General features: G+C 50.0%; 1 pseudogene; it reads left to right on the top strand.

Moving 5' to 3' along the window:
- Positions 1–6,335: 6,335 nt before the first annotated feature.
- LOC144108464 (sentrin-specific protease 1 pseudogene) lies at positions 6,336–7,067 on the top strand (annotated as a pseudogene).
- Positions 7,068–16,148: the final 9,081 nt, after the last annotated feature.

A 16,148-nucleotide genomic window follows, 5' to 3' on the forward strand; every position in this document is an offset into this window, starting at 1 on the left:
GCTCCAAAATACCTTCGACCGCCTGGGGATCTTTAACCTGCACTGAGATCGCACGGCTCACGGGCGCCTATGCGTTTCGCCTCCATCGAAACGCGGCCGCCGTGACATTGTGATATTGAAGCGAACGCTTTACTGGCCGCGAACCTACCAATTCGCCGCGGTGGTACTACGAGGCGGCACATCACGTCACAACGCGCGCCTCGCCGTGGATATTTCGCTCTCGCTCTATAGTCGCTATTCACATGCGCCACTAGTAGCACCAACCCACAGGTGTTCCGCCGCTGCACCGCTTTGCGCCTTTCCTCAGAATCCAACTTTCAATTTTCAGTTTTCTCTTTCTTCTTTCTCTATGTCCCTAATCCCTTCCTTTATGACGTGGTTCGGGTGTCCACCGAGATATGTGGGACGGTTACTGTGTCATATTTCTTTTTCTAAAAACCAAACAAAACAGGAGCCGACGGCGCCCATACAGTTCTTAGGTGTTGAAAACATTGCAAAGGCTGTTCATTTTGACGAAAGAAAAGGCGCACAACCGGCTCCGTGGGTCAATGAAAATAACAATAATAATTGTTTTTTTTTTCAGAAAGGAAATGGCGCAGTATCTGTTTCATTTATCGTTGGACACCTGAACCGCGCTCGGGTTCAAACCCGACCGCGGCTGCTGTATTTTTATGGAGGAAAAACGCTAAGGCGCCCGTGTGCTGTGCGGTGTCAGCGCACGTTAAAGGTCCCCAGGTGGTCGAAATTATTCCGGAGCCCTCTACTACGGCACCTCTCCCTTTCTTCTTTCACACCCTCCTTTATCCCTTACCTTACGGCGCGGTTCAGGTGTCCAACGATAAATGAGACAGATACTGAGACATTTCCTTTCCCCAAAAAGCAACTATTATTATTATTATTAAGCGCGCCGCAAGGGAAGGGAAAAGGTGGGAGTGAAAGAAGAAAGGAAGAAAGAGGTGCCGTAGTGGAGGGCTCCGGTATAATTTCGACTACCTGGGGAAGATTAACATGAGCTGAGATCGCACAGCACACGGGCGCCTTAGCGTTTTGCCTCCATTGAAACGCAACCGCCGCGGTCGGGTTCGACCCTGGGAATTCCGATCAGTAGCCGAGAGCCCTAACCACTGAGCGACCGCGGCGGGTTAATCTTCAACTGCTTAAAAGACCAGTTTGAGTGCTCAGGAGCTTCGGAATGAGACGCTGCGTAGACGACGTGCCAAGTAAACAAAGGTTTCGCGATTCAACTAGGGTTAACCAGAGCTAAACCAATCCAAAAAATTTTGAGCTTCACCTCCATCGAAACGCAACCGTCGCGGTCGGTTTCGAACCCGGGAACTACGGATCAATACTCCGGATCAGTACACGAGCGCATTACCTAATGAGCCACCCCGGCGGATTCCTTCCTTACCTTCGTTATTGAGTGTATCTTTATTTGTAAAATACTATTTTATGCCAAAAAGCATGCTGTCGCCCGAGAAAAAAATGCTCATTTTCGTTCCTCAAATTTCGTCAAAACGAATAATTTCTTCACGAGGTATAGAGCGTAGTTTATTCTAGGGTGCACTATAGCAGAGGCCGTAATAGTGGCCCGCTTGAACTACTTCTCTCGGCAATGCTCCAGCGGCTATGCAGGAACAGAAAGGGTACGGGCACAAAGCCCATTTCCTTCCCTTTCCTTCCAAGCTTAAACCACATTGCCGAAAGAAAAGTTGGGAGTGGCTTAGCTCGGCTATGACAGGATATACGCAGCGAAAGCTAGGGCTCAGCATGGTTAGTCTTGGTTAATCTTGATTGCAAGTCCAGGTTAGTCTGGTTGTCTAGCTATGTTGTCGCATTAAAGACGACACAACTGTGGTTGTGGACCACGCGAGCTCGCGAGCTCTCCTTTTCAACCCTCCGATATGTTAACAGGCATGCGACGAAGCTGGTGAAGCGAGATTGATTGTAAAACATTTTATTCGCCGGGAAGAGCTTGGCAAGAGGTCGCGTTAAGTGGTCGAGAGTACATAGCCCTCGACGACTTTGTCAGCCCACTCCACCGCCAAAACTTGCGTTCTGGGGTCAGAGAGGAGGCGAGCGCAACGACGAGGAACGCGGTGTGACGTCATGCCGAACGGCAGCGGTGGCGAGCCGCGCAGTGTTACATCATGCCAGAAGGCGCGGCGAGCACACAAAGCATAGTAGCCGTCTCACATAGCTCAGTGGACACTCGCACCGCGCTGTAAATAAAGGAATAAAGAAGTGAGGGAACGAAGAAAACGCGGTTCGAGTGTCCACAGAAATATGTGAGGCGCGCGTTTTGACGTGTAGTGCTTCCTCGGAGGGCGGAAACAGCGAAATGCCCAAGTTCACAGCGAGTAAAGCTTTCGCTTTAAGAAAAAAAATTGTCTCCGGCAGTTTCGCTTCTTTTTCCGTACATCCAGAGCAAATCGGCATTCTACAGCACCCCCCCCCCCACACACACACACACAGAGAAAGCCTGAGCGTTGCACAGCCTTTGTAGACGCATGGGGGGGGGGCACAATCTTTACATGCAAGCGATTAAGCGAATTGAGGGAAGAGCCACATCGTGCTGCGAAGCGTTTCGCAAGCTTTCATTTCAAATGCGTTTTGAACTGCCGACAAAAATAATAATAATAATAATTGGTTTTTTGGGGAAAGTAAATGGCGCAGTATCTGTCTCGTATATCGTTAGACACTTGAACCGCGCCGTTAGGGAAGGGATAAGGGAGGGAGTGAAAGAAGAAAGGAAGAAGGAGGTGCCGTAGTGGAGGGCTCCGCAATAATTTCGACCACCTGGGGATCTTTAACGGGCACTGACATCGCACAGCACACGGGCGCCTTAGCGTTTTTCTTCCATAAAAACGCAACCGCCGCGGTCGGGTTCGAAACCTGGAACTCCGGATTAGTTGTCGAGAGCCTAAACACTGAGCCACCGCGGCGGGTCCGACAAAAAGGCTTGAAATCGCTTTTGGTTGTCGGCAAACATTAAAAAGTGTTATATATACGCTTTATCTTGTCACTTGTTCTCATATTTCAAACATTAAAAAGTGTAATAAATACACATTAGCTACCCACCCCGATGGCTCAGTGGATAGGGCGCGCGGCTACTGATTGGTGCTCCCGGGTTCAATCGAACTCGACCCCTGTGGCTGCGTTTTTATCTAGGCAAAGCGTTAAGGCGCCCATTTGCTGTGCGATGTCAGTGCACGTTAAAGAACCCCAGATGGTCAAAATTATTACCGAGCCCTCCACTACGGCGCATCTACCTTTCTTCTTTCACCCTCTCCTTTAACACTTCTCTTACGACGTGGATCAGGGGTCCGCCGATATATGAGACAGATACTGCGCCATTTCCTTTCCCCAAAGATTATTATTATTATTATTATTATTATTATTATTATTATTATTATTATTATTATTATTATTATTATTATTATTATTATTATTATTATTTATACACATTATACTGTCACCTATTCTCATATTACATTACAAAAAATATACGTCTTGCTTTTTAAGTATTTTATATTTCTTAAAGATATAAGAATAAAAATAATGCCTAAATATACTTTTTTTAAATACTGTAGAACACAAGAATCTGGTTCAAGCACTTATATTTTGCCACCAACATCGCCAACGTAAAGGCGGCCGTGTGCCGGGAAATGTCAGTGCAAGTTAAAGATCCTCTGGTGGTCGAAATTATGTCAGAGACTTCCACTACAGCACCTCTCGCTTCGCTTCACCGTCTTCTTTATGCTTTACCTTATAACGGCGCGCTTCAGGTATCCACCGAGAATTTTGAGGCACTTAAAGCGGCATTTTCTTTCCTCAAAAACAATCAATTTTCATTTTTTTCAATTTAAGCTTTGAACACAAATTTATGAATAATTGGTTTTTTTGGGGGGAAAGGAAATGGCGCAGTATCTGTCTCATATATCGTTGGACACCTGAACCGCGCCGTAAGGGAAGGGATAAGAGAGGGAGTGAAAGAAGAAAGGAAGAATTAGGTACCGTAGTGGAGGGCTCCGGAATAATTTCGACCACCTGGGGATCTTTAACGTGCACTGACATCGCACAGCACACGGGCGCCTTAGCCTTTTTCCTCCATAAAAACGCAGCCGCCGCGGTCGGGTTCGAACCCGGGAACTCCGGATCAGTAGTCGAGCGCCCTAGCCACTGAGCCACCGCGGCGGGTTCACCAATTTATGATAATTCCATTTTTAAAACAAAATTTCTTACATGCGGCTTACAAACGCAGGTACTGTGGCAACGCGGGGCTGTCTAATTCAGAAGCGGTGCTGCCACGGCGAAGTATTTCCAATCTGGAGAGGCTGTATGATCTGTGGCGGCGGGAATAAATTGGCTGTTGGGGAAAGGAAAGCGGGCAGTATCTCACACCTCGGCTGAAACTTTAAGCGCGGCGAAAGGGAAGGGATAAAGGAGAGGCTGAGAGAAGAGAGGCAGAAATAGGGGCCGTAGGGGAGGGCTCCGGAATATATAATTTCTAACACCTGGTGACTTTAGCGGCATTTACATAGCAGACCTCACGGGCGCCTTTGCGTTTCCCCTCCATCAAAACGCGGCCGCCACGATATTGCGATATTTATTTTTTGACAACCAGGAGGAAGTGACGTCGACCAAACAGGCCGGAAGAAATCCTGAGCCATGAAATATAAAAACACCAGCACTGTGGTCTTTGGCGATATCAGAAGCGTTTGTTGAGGGGTTCTGAGAGGAGTGCGCAAAACTTGCTTCACTCGCCTTGCGCGTCTCAGGACGGTTGTGCCTTCTCGGGTCGCCTTTCACGTGTGTAACAGTCGGCCACTGTTGGACCATCGGCGAGGTGTTCGGAAAGCCAGAGCCTGTCAACACCTCCTAGGTAATACGAACGCTGACCGTGCAGAGCGGGCAGCAGTTTTGCGTTTGTCGTCCGCTAGCGCCGTTACCCTCGCTGACTGCTCTGGGTCTCCTGACAGTTGCAAAGGGACGCCTCAAACTGCCGTTCAGGACGCATTCTTTGAAGATTGATCCAGTCTGAGCACTAACGAGGTGTTGCGAAAGCCACAGCCCGTCGGCACCTACGAGGTAAGACGAACGCTGACTGTTCAAAGCGGGCAGCTGTTTTGGTTTTAGTCAGCCGCTAGCCTCGTGACGTTCCCTGACTGCTCTGTGTCTCCTGTCAGTTGCAGAAGCACGCTTCAACCTGTCGATCGGGACAGATAGTTTAAAGAGTTATCCAGTCTGTTTGAGCACTAACGAGGTGCTGCGAAAGCCACAGCGCGTCTTCTCCTCCGAGGTATGACGAACGCTGACCGTTCAAAGCGAGCAGCAGTTTTGGTTTCAGTCAGCCGCTAGCCCCGTGACGTTCCCTGACTGCTCTGTGTCTCCTGTCAGTTGCAGAGGGGCGCCTCAAAGTGCCGTTCGGGACGCATTGTTTGAAGAGTGATCCAATCTGTTTGAGCACTAACGAGGTGTCGCGAAAGCCACAGCCCGTCGGCACCTACGAGGTAAGACGAACGCTGACCGTTCAAAGCGAGTTGCAGTTTTGGTTTAGGTCAGCCGCTAGCCCCGTGACGTTCCATGACTGCCCTGTGTCTCCTGTCAGTTGCAGAGGGACGCTTCAACCTGTTGATCGGGACAGATAGTTTGAAGAGTTATCTATTCTGTTTGACCATCAACGAGGTGTTCGAAAAGCAACAGCGCGTCTTCTCCTCCGAGGTAAGACGAACACTGACCGTTCAAAGCGAGCAGCAGTTTTGGTTTAAGTCAGCCGCTAGCCCCGTGACGTTCGCTGACTGCTCTGTGCCTCCTGTCAGTTGCAGAAGCACGCTTCAACCTGTCGATCGGGACAGATATTTTGAAGAGTTATCCATTCTGTTTGACCATCAACGAGGTGTTCGAAAAGCCACAGCGCGTCTTCTCCTCCGAGGTAAGACGAACGCTGACCGTTCAAAGCGAGCAGCAGTTTTGGTTTAAGTCAGCCGCTAGCCCCGTGACGTTCCCTGACTGCTCTGTGTCTAATGTCACTTGCAGAGGGACGCCTCAAACTGCCGTTCAGGACGCATTGTTTGAAGAGTGATCCAGTCCGTTTGAGCACCGACGAGGTGTTCCGAAAGCCACAGCCCGTCTGCACTTACGAGGTAAGACGAACGATGACCGTTCAAAGCGATTAGCAGTTTTGGTTTATGTCAGCCGCTAGCCCAGTGATGTTCGCTGACTGCTCTGCGTCTCCCGGCAGTTGCAGAGGGATGCTTCATCCTGTCGACAAGAACAGACTGTTTGAAGAGTGATCCAGTCTCCTGAGCGCCCCTGTGCAAACCTGAAGTGAAAACATGGCGGTGATGACCAACGCAGCCGACCTCGAGGGAGACGTCAGCTATGGTAGCCGACTCACTTCTGCCATGCAGGAAGAAGTGTCTGAAGCGCTGAAGCCGGGCCCACCGGAACAGGTTCTGGTCGAGGCCTTCTCTATGGCTGTCACTCGACATGACATAGCCACGCTAGGAGAAGGCAAGGGACTTAATGACAATATCGTGAACTTTTACCTGGCCATGATTGCGCAACGCTCCAAAAGGCGAGGCGGTCCGGCTGTGTACGCGTTCAGTACTTTTTTCTTCACCAAGCTGCATAGCTGTGGACCTGACGGCGTGAAATGCTGGACGCAAGGCGAAGACCTCTTCGCTTACGACATTTTACTGGTGCCCGTGCACTCTGAGGACCCGTCCCACTGGTGTCTCGCCGTGGTAAATTTCTGCACGCCCGAGATGGTCATCTATGACAGCCTGGGTCCGCGCGATGAGCATGCCAACATCATCGATGATTTGGCGGACTACCTGGAAAAGGTGAGCCACTGGCGTGACTGCGACCTGGACTGGAGCGGCTGGTATTTTTACCCATCCAATGTGCCACTCCAGAAGGACACCTTCGACTGCGGCGTCTTCCTGTGTCAGTACGCTGAATGTCTCACCCGGGATGCACCGATTTTGTTCAAGGAGAAGCACATGCCGTACTTCCGCGGCCGTATTGTGTACGAGATTTTACACCGCCGGCTCCTCTCATGGTGAAGCCTACTTACAACAGTCCTCGGTTCAAGCGTCCGTGCACCCAGAATATATTTTCAGTTTGATTGTACTTATGTAGCTTAAGTGCGGTTTTTATTTGATTTGGTGTAATTGCTGTTATTGAGGTTTGCGCCATTGTTGATTTCTTTTTTCATATCTACTGCCCCTAGTTATTCATTCTGTATATTGCAGTGCGTGAGTAGCTACTTCCCGGTTTACTAGCGTTCGTCCTTTTTGCTTTTTTATGCCGATAGTGTCGATTGCTTTTGCTTTTTCATGTCGATTGCTGAGTGTGCATTGCGTGATGGTAGAAATGCTATTGGAAGAGACGGAACTGGTGAGGGCGAAGACGATGCAGCGGAGGTCTCAGACATAATTTTGGCCGCCTGGTGTTCAACTTCCTCTGATAGCGCACACTACGCGAAACTTTTTCTATTGCCGTCGAAAATACCCGGTTCACAATCTTGTAAATATTTTATCATCGTCTGTTCGAAGATTATGTTCAGATTTTTTTATGCCTCTTGCTAATTTGTAATAATTTCTTCATTGATTTGCGACCACGCTGATCAGAGTTCAGTTCTACGTTTTTCAACGTTTTGTGTGTTGACAGTGCTTATGCATATTTATTGTGATTGATTGTTAGATCTGTTTTTGTGTGAAAAATTGGCTATTGTATTCTTCGCGATACGTACCAATTGACACCCAAGTAAAGCTCCAGTTTGGTTATAGAATTCTTGGTCACCCCTCGGAGTTTGCCTTTATTCGAATGTGTACAAACCTCTTCGGTCGTTGAGGTTCGGTTGCTTGCTATTGTCTGATAATATTTCATTCCGTAGCTTATTTGTTTTCCAATAAGATTTAACTTTACAGTTTTCATAATTAACTTTTTACAATTTTCCTGTCGCCTGTCAGTGCAAATCAGGCGGAGATTCCATCTTTTGCATATGCGAGGATGTGCAATCAAGATGAGCTGGCCAGCTTTTTTTCAAATATTTCTCTACAGCCCGATTTAAACTGTTTAGCGCTCTTTTAAGAAGTTTAAGCCCTAGAGACATTTGTGGCATTGGTTCATTACATTTATTTCGCATAGGAATCAACCACATAGTTTATATGTTTTCGACGTATTGATTGGGTGGGACCGTATTTCTATTTGCGAAGCGTTTTCCCTATTTCTATACTGCAAGGAGGAGGTGATGGAGAAAGACGAGCTGCGGTAACTGTCTCGCCATAAGTGTAGACTTGAGCTTTAAGGAACTCTCTCAAATTGTGAAAAAAGGTAAGTGCGCGGCCCTGGTGGTGATGAGATGGATTCGCCAAGATTCATATTTTGAAAAGATTGTTGCCAGCGTCACATTTTCACACGCCTACCACTTTCTGTCGCGACATGTGACGCCGCGACTTAAATCCGCTGCTAAAGAAAATATAAACTGTACAGAGAACCCAAGCAGCACAGGTCATCGGCCCAGTATTGCAAGAGGATGGTCCCATCCTGGTCCTTTGTAGGGCCAACTTTGCCTATACAGTTCCAATGTTGGGCCAATTGTGCTTCTTGGGAAACCTAAGGAGCAAGGTACCTGAATCACAGCAAAAAGCCATCCGCTTGGCGGAAGTAGCCGCGAGCAATCAACGCCTCTTTGCTTGCTTCAAACCGCGGAGGTCCCAGCCCCCGTCACCCAGGCCTGGGTGCCGGGGACGGGGAGTAGGCGGCCTCCTTATCTGGTTGATATAAACTTGGTATTATCAACCTCATCATCTCAATCGTCCTCCGCAGCTCAGTTCGCTCACTGCCGCATGGATGGAGGACCAACCGATGGAAAGGAAGCGAAATAATTGTAGAAACAAGCGCATAAAATGCGGCCCTTTTTCGTTAAGAATGAAAGAAAAAATAATAATTGGTTTCTTGGGGGAAAGGAAATGGCGCAGTATCTGCCTCAAACAAATTTGGTTTTTGAGGGAAGAAATTGGTGCCGTAATTGTCTCAAAAATGCCAGTGGACAACGGAACCGTTTCGTAAGGGGAGGGGGAAGGTGAGAGTTAAAGATAGAGAGAAAAAGGTGCCGTAGTGAAGGGCTCCGGGATGCTTTCGACCACCTGGGGCTCTTTAGCGTGCACTAACATCGCACAGCCCAAGGGCGCCTTCGCGTTCGCCTCAGCCTCCATACGAAACGCGGCCGCTGCGGTCTGGTTCGAACCAGGGCGAAGGGCGCCGTCGCGTTCGCCTCAGCTTCCTTACGAAACGCGGCCGCTGCGGTCTGGTTCGAACCCGGGCACACCGGCTCAGTAGAAGAGCGCCTTAACCACTGAGCCACCGCGGCGGTAGGTTTTTGTCGGCATAGTGGAAAGCATACCCTCGAAGGCACTGAGATACAGCAATCAGCAACTAATCATAAAAGGCTCTCACAGGCGCAGGCGTCTTATGCTGCGTGAAGCAGCCACCGTAAGCGCACGCTTTCTTCGCGCGCTTTGGTTGTGTACTCTTTCAGAAGCAAAACGCATAGCTTGTTGTATAGTGCCGCATTGAACATGAATGAGCAAGAACAGTGTGCGGCGAAGTATGCACTCCGTTGCGCTCAATATGACCATAGACCGTATGGCCACCTGGTACTGGGAGCACGAATCGCCTTTCTTTTGTTGACAGCGCTTAAACAACACGGGCAGAAGACATAGAAGACGACGTCACAGTCGTCTTCTGTGTCCACTGTGCGTGTTTTTTAAGCGCTGTCAACAAAAGAATGGATCACCACCAACTAGTCCGACAACTTGTCTAATCAATGAAGCGCCTGCAAGAGTGCACTGAGGGCGGCCGCAGAACGTCAGCATGTGCGCGTTTCTCGCTTGCTCAGTGGCATGCGTTAATCCTTTTGCTTCCTAAGGACAAGAAAAATTCTCGCATTAATAGCCGACCGATACTCAGCAGCACCAGCCGCGGTGGCTGAATGGTGAGGGCACTCGGGTACTGTACCGGAGTACCCCGGTTGGAATCCGACCGCGGCGGCCGCGTTTTGATGGAGGCGAAACTTAAAGGCGCGCTTTTGCGGTGCGATATCTGTGCGCGATAAATATCCCTATGCGGTCGAAATTATTCTGGGGTCCTCCACTACGACACCTCTTTCTTCATTTCTTCTCTTAGTCCCTACTTGTCCCTTCCCATTAGGCGTGGTCCAGGTGACAGCCGAAACGTGAGACAGATACTGCGCCATTTCCTTTCACAAAAAGTAATTTTCTATTAATCATTTGTCGACTTTTACAAACGTTTTGAAAGGCTTGCACCATGCGTTGGAGGTATTCACTTTCCCTCTATTTTTTCTGTCCTCTTCTCTAGTTCTCTTCAGGGAAGCTGATTGGGAAGGAAGGACCTTATAAATCATGCAATTAAATTTTGTTCTCTATTCAGTCTGTGCAATGCGCCAAAATGGCTGGTGAAATGCCACGTGGCTTCCAGAAGACCTGGGCGGATGGGGGAACGGGGGGGGGGGAGGGGTGCTCGCCAAAAAGGAAGAACTGGCGGAAGTGACGCCATCCGCGGAAGTCGACCGGTCGTCCGGCTTTGTTCGCTTGCTAAGTTCCATCCCATGCTTTGGTGAACGAAGGATCAGCGCAATGTTCTCCCGGTGCCGCTTGTTTCCTCCAGTATGGTTGTTCTGTGAGAGAAACTTGCGGTATGCAGCATACCTTTAATCTGCCTACACAGATTACGTAATTCCATTAATATTTCTCTTTTGGTCATTTCATTTTCTGACCGCTCGTAAACTTTTTCCCTTTTACAGTTAGTTCACATCCACGCCGCGCAACAGCCATTTCCAGCACTGTTTTATATCTGTTTTATAATGGCAGTCTAACCACGGTCCGCCGTTGTCACACAGCTTGCCACAGTTCTCGGTTACGGAAACCAACGGCCCCTGCGTTCTACGAACGAAGTAACGTGGTGGTCAGCGGAGTAAAGCTTCATTTGAAAATATCTTAGTTATTTGCAATGCACTGCATGTACAATTCCGAGTGCCGTCCCACGGCGCCGTCCGGTGGTAGAATTGCCTCCACCGCCGCGCCGCCCGCAAACCGTCCGCATTATGTTGCTTCTAATGCGCGGAAAAAGCAATCGGTGTGAAACCTGTGATGATAGGCCGCTCCTCGCTTGCTGTGTGCTGGCTTTTTCTTGATGCAAGGTAGATGCGCGGCGAGAAATATCGTTTATGCCGTTCATGACAGCCGAAATTGAAATTTGCGTTAGTTAGCGCCGTACAAGATCGATTTACTTCGCGCCCCCTGAAATGCGCACTCGCATTCTCAGGTTGATTACGTTTGTTATTTTAATCTTGGTGTTACAACCAGTCTGGACCAAGAATACTTTTCATTGAGAGCTGTGCATCGCTTGTTACGTGCAGATGCTCGCTCGGCTTTCGTCGTGCTGACTATGAGCTGGGATGAGGGATTTACACGGGATGCAACGAAAAAGAGAACGTCTTTAAAGACGGCCCAGAACTGCAGAAAACAATAAAGCTTTCCCCTCCTGCTCCTGAAACCCAAGTTTTTTTCTCAGTGGCTCTTTCTTTCTAAACACCCTTCTTCTCTTCAAGGTCTGATAGTTACGCCTGTACATACGCCCCTAAGCTACCCATATTTTTGTTCTCGAGGCGGGTGGCTCTTTTTACAACAGGCGCAGGTAGCACTCTTTCTTTCAGCATGGTTGTCGTTGCAGAGGCGACGAGAAGGGCTTTTTCGTGAAATGTAAAAACTGATATGAATTTTGCTTACGGTAGGCTTCAAACCTCTGAGCACAACAAGGAGCCGAAAACTATTACCTAAAAGTTACTTATCTGGTATTAGTTAACCAGACAGCTAGATAACTGCCTCAGCTGTGTTCCAACGCAGCTCAATGCTCACGAAACTGGCGATGGCTTGCTTGGCCGGGTCCTCGGAGCCCAGTAGGGTCCCTAAAGCCTCCCCAGTGGTAAGGTGCTCTAGGCCCCGCGGGGGAGGATTCGCCGGGCAGAGGAAAGGGATATGATCGAGACTGGCTTTGGGGTGGTGGCAGAGGGTACAGGAGGGGTTTGTGCGAACTTGGTGACGGCGCAAGCATATATAATGGGAAGGTAAGGTGCGTGTTTGGAGCCGCCTCCAAACTGTTTTATGATAATTGTCGAGGGAGGGATGGGGTGGTGGCACAGTTGACGCTCGGCTTTGCAGGCCTGCGTCAGCTCACTGAACGAATGCATGCGCTACCGTGAGAACCCCAGATCGGAGGCCGCCGGTGCCCGGTTGAGAGAACCTCGGGCTAAAACGTTGGCAGCCTCGTTTCCGGGATTCCCGAAGTGAGCAGGCACCCATATGAGCTCCATGTGGCGGGGCGGATGTGCAGCGAGGGAGTTCAATATGCGAAATGCAGGGACGTGAAGAGGATCCATGCGCTGAGATGGCAGAATTAAATTAAATTTGTTCTGGAGGAAAGGAAATAGCGGAGTTTCTGTCTCGCATATGGACCGGCAACGCATCCGCACCGAAACTGAAGGGATAAAAAAGAGAATTAGAGAAGAAAGGGAGAAAGAGGCGGCGTAATGGAGGGCTCCAAAATAACTTCGACCGCCTGGGGATCTTTAACCTGCACTGAGATCGCACGGCTCACGGGCGCCTATGCGTTTCGCCTCCATCGAAACGCGGCCGCCGTGACATTGTGATATTGAAGCGAACGCTTTACTGGCCGCGAACCTACCAATTCGCCGCGGTGGTACTACGAGGCGGCACATCACGTCACAACGCGCGCCTCGCCGTGGATATTTCGCTCTCGCTCTATAGTCGCTATTCACATGCGCCACTAGTAGCACCAACCCACAGGTGTTCCGCCGCAGCACCGCTTTGCGCCTTTCCTCAGAATCCAACTTTCAATTTTCAGTTTTCTCTTTCTTCTTTCTCTATGTCCTTAATCCCTTCCTTTATGACGTGGTTCGGGTGTCCACCGAGATATGTGGGACGGTTACTGTGTCATATTTCTTTTTCTAAAAACCAAACAAAACAGGAGCCGACGGCGCCCATACAGTTCTTAGGTGTTGAAAACATTGCAAAGGCTGTTCATTTTGACGAAAGAAAAGGCGCACAACCGGCTCCGTGGGTCAATGAAAATAACAATAATAATTGTTTTTTTTTTCAGAAAGGAAATGGCGCAGTATCTGTTTCATTTATCGTTGGACACCTGAACCGCGCTCGGGTTCAAACCCGACCGCGGCTGCTGTATTTTTATGGAGGAAAAACGCTAAGGCGCCCGTGTGCTGTGCGATGTCAGCGCACGTTAAAGGTCCCCAGGTGGTCGAAATTATTCCGGAGCCCTCCACTACGGCACCTCTCCCTTTCTTCTTTCACACCCTCCTTTATCCCTTACCTTACGGCGCGGTTCAGGTGTCCAACAATAAATGAGACAGATACTGAGACATTTCCTTTCCCCAAAAAGCAACTATTATTATTATTATTAAGCGCGCCGCAAGGGAAGGGAAAAAGGTGGGAGTGAAAGAAGAAAGGAAGAAAGAGGTGCCGTAGTGGAGGGCTCCAGAATAAATTCGACCACCTGGGGTCCATTAATGTCAACCTTCCTGGGCTCCTCCACCACGGCGTAGTTGATGGGGATCTGGCTCGGGCTGGACCTGCTGCTCACCCTCGGCCCTCCGCCGCCCAGGAGTGCTCTGCTGTGCGACTCCCGCGCCGCCCTCAGCCGCCTGCAATCTAACGGCCGCGGTACCCCACTAGTGCGGGAAATTCACTCGCGCATCGAGCGCCTCGCGCAGAGAGGTTGTGCCGTGCGTGCACAGTGGGTGCCCGGTCACTGCGGCATCGCCGGCAACGAAGAAGCTGACGACCTCGCGACCGCTGCACACCAACTACCTGCCGGCGATCTGCCCCTTGCGCTGGAGGACGTGCGTGCGGTCATCCACGACCATCTCCGGAAGCAGCACCCCGACCCACGCATCGCGGGAGGTGAGCGCATCGACAGTGTCACCGGCTGTCGCGCACTTACACGGTCGCAACGTGCAATGATCCTCCGCGCGCGCATTGGCTGCGTGTGGCCCGGGGAACGACGGGTGCGGCACGGAATCGCGATGAGTGATGTGTGTGACGGATGCGGTGCAGTGGAAACACTAGAACATCTGCTCCTTCGCTGCTCCGCGTTCGCCGATGCTCGTCGCGATATGCTCGCGGCCTATAGGGCGCAGGGCATACTACCAGACTCCATCAAGACGCTATTGTGGCCGCAGGGCAGTGCGCGCACTCGTGAGCAAACTTTGGTGAGCCTCTGTGCATTTCTCGAACACACGGGCTTGACGTCCCGTCTGTTCTCCGTCAGGTAGTTACACGCAGTGACCGAACGCTCCGCGAGTTCTACCTTGAACGATTAATAACTGGACGCCCCACTCCAGTTGTAACCTACAGCGTGCTGTGCGCGTGTGTGATTTAATTCCTCTAAACTGAACTAATCACGCGCACAACCTGGACACATTACTTATTGTGTACATAGTTGTGTACACATTGTGTACATAGTTGTGTACATAGTTGTGTACATAGTTGTGTGTTATTGTGTCCTCTATTCCTGTCCCCTCACCTCTTTCATTTCATTTCTCCATTCTGCCTGCTGTCCTTTATTTCCGCTGCCCCAGCTCAGGTGCTTCAGTATCGATGGCAGATGCCGGGGCTAGCAAAAATCTTTTCCTTCCTTTTTACAATTATTTTTAACAAAACCACTACCACCACCACCATTAATGTGCGCTGACATCGCAAAGAACGCAAGAGACTGAGCGTTTTGTCTTCATAAAAACGCAGCCGCCCAAGTCGCGTTCGAACCCAGCAACTCCGGACCAGTGGCCGAGCGCCCTAACCACTGAGCCACCAACTGCAAAAGCCTGCTTTGATTGTGTTCCACACACTGGATAGGCATCGCACCCTCCCTGCCCCCCTTGGAGGTGGTATGCAGTTAATGATTGATCGCAAGAGATTCATCATCAAATGAACGCTGTGGCCTAGCTATTGCTGAAGTGCCGTATGTCAGCCTCAACGCTGTCATTGCTAATATATTCAGGTCACACATCTCTCTCACCACCGCCACATGTTATCAAAGCGCCAATGAGGCGTCCTCATGTCCAGGGAGCCAGTTGTGCACGGCTCCTTTCCTCAAAGCCATCGCCGTCTAGAATATTGTCAACGCCAACGACAATCAACACAATGAACGCCGACATCCTCCGCTTTGTATTACCTTGGATTACCTGAGCTCATCCTTATTAATATTTTTTTGACATGCGGGACGAAGTGATGTCGTATAGTAAAGCCGGAACACACCCGGAGCAGTGATCTGTAGAAACGCTGGCATTGTCGTATTTGGTGATATCAGAAGAGTTTGTTGAGGAGTCATGAGATGTGCGCAAGACTAGCTTCACTCGCCTTGCGCGTCTAAGGACGGTTGTGCCTTCTTGGAGTCGTCTTGCACGCGTTCCTCCGTTGGCCACTGTTCGACCATAGGCGAGGTGTTCGGAAAGCCACAGCCCGTCTGCACCTCTGAGGTAAGACGAACGCTTACCGTGAAGAGCGAGCAGCAGACGCTAGCACGGTGACGTTCGTTTACTGCTCTGGGTCTCACGGCAGTTGCAGAGGGACGCTTCAAACTGGCATTCAAGACGGATTGTTTGAAGAGTGATCCAGTCTCTTCAGCGCCCCTGTGGAAACCTGCAGTGACAAAATGGAGGCGATAACCGCCGTAGTCGACATCGAGGGAGCCATCAAACGTTGTAGCCGACTCACTTCTGCGATGCAGGAAGTGTCTGAAGTGTTGAAGCGGGACCCACCGGAGCAGGTTCTGGTCGAGGCCTTCTCTATGGCTGTCACTCGATGTGACATAGCCATGCTAAGAGAAGGCAATGTGGCTTTATGACAATATCGTGAACTTTTACCTGGCCATGATCGCGGAACGCTCGGAGAGGCGAGACGGTCCGCGCGTATACGCGTTCAGCACATTTTTCTTCACCAAACTGTATCGCTGTGGACCTGGCGACAGAAAACGCTGGACGCAAGGCGCTGACCTCTTCTCTTACGGCAAGATATCTACTGGTGCCC

Source organism: Amblyomma americanum, chromosome 10 (genome assembly GCF_052857255.1).
Source record: "Amblyomma americanum isolate KBUSLIRL-KWMA chromosome 10, ASM5285725v1, whole genome shotgun sequence".
Taxonomy (NCBI): domain Eukaryota; kingdom Metazoa; phylum Arthropoda; class Arachnida; order Ixodida; family Ixodidae; genus Amblyomma; species Amblyomma americanum.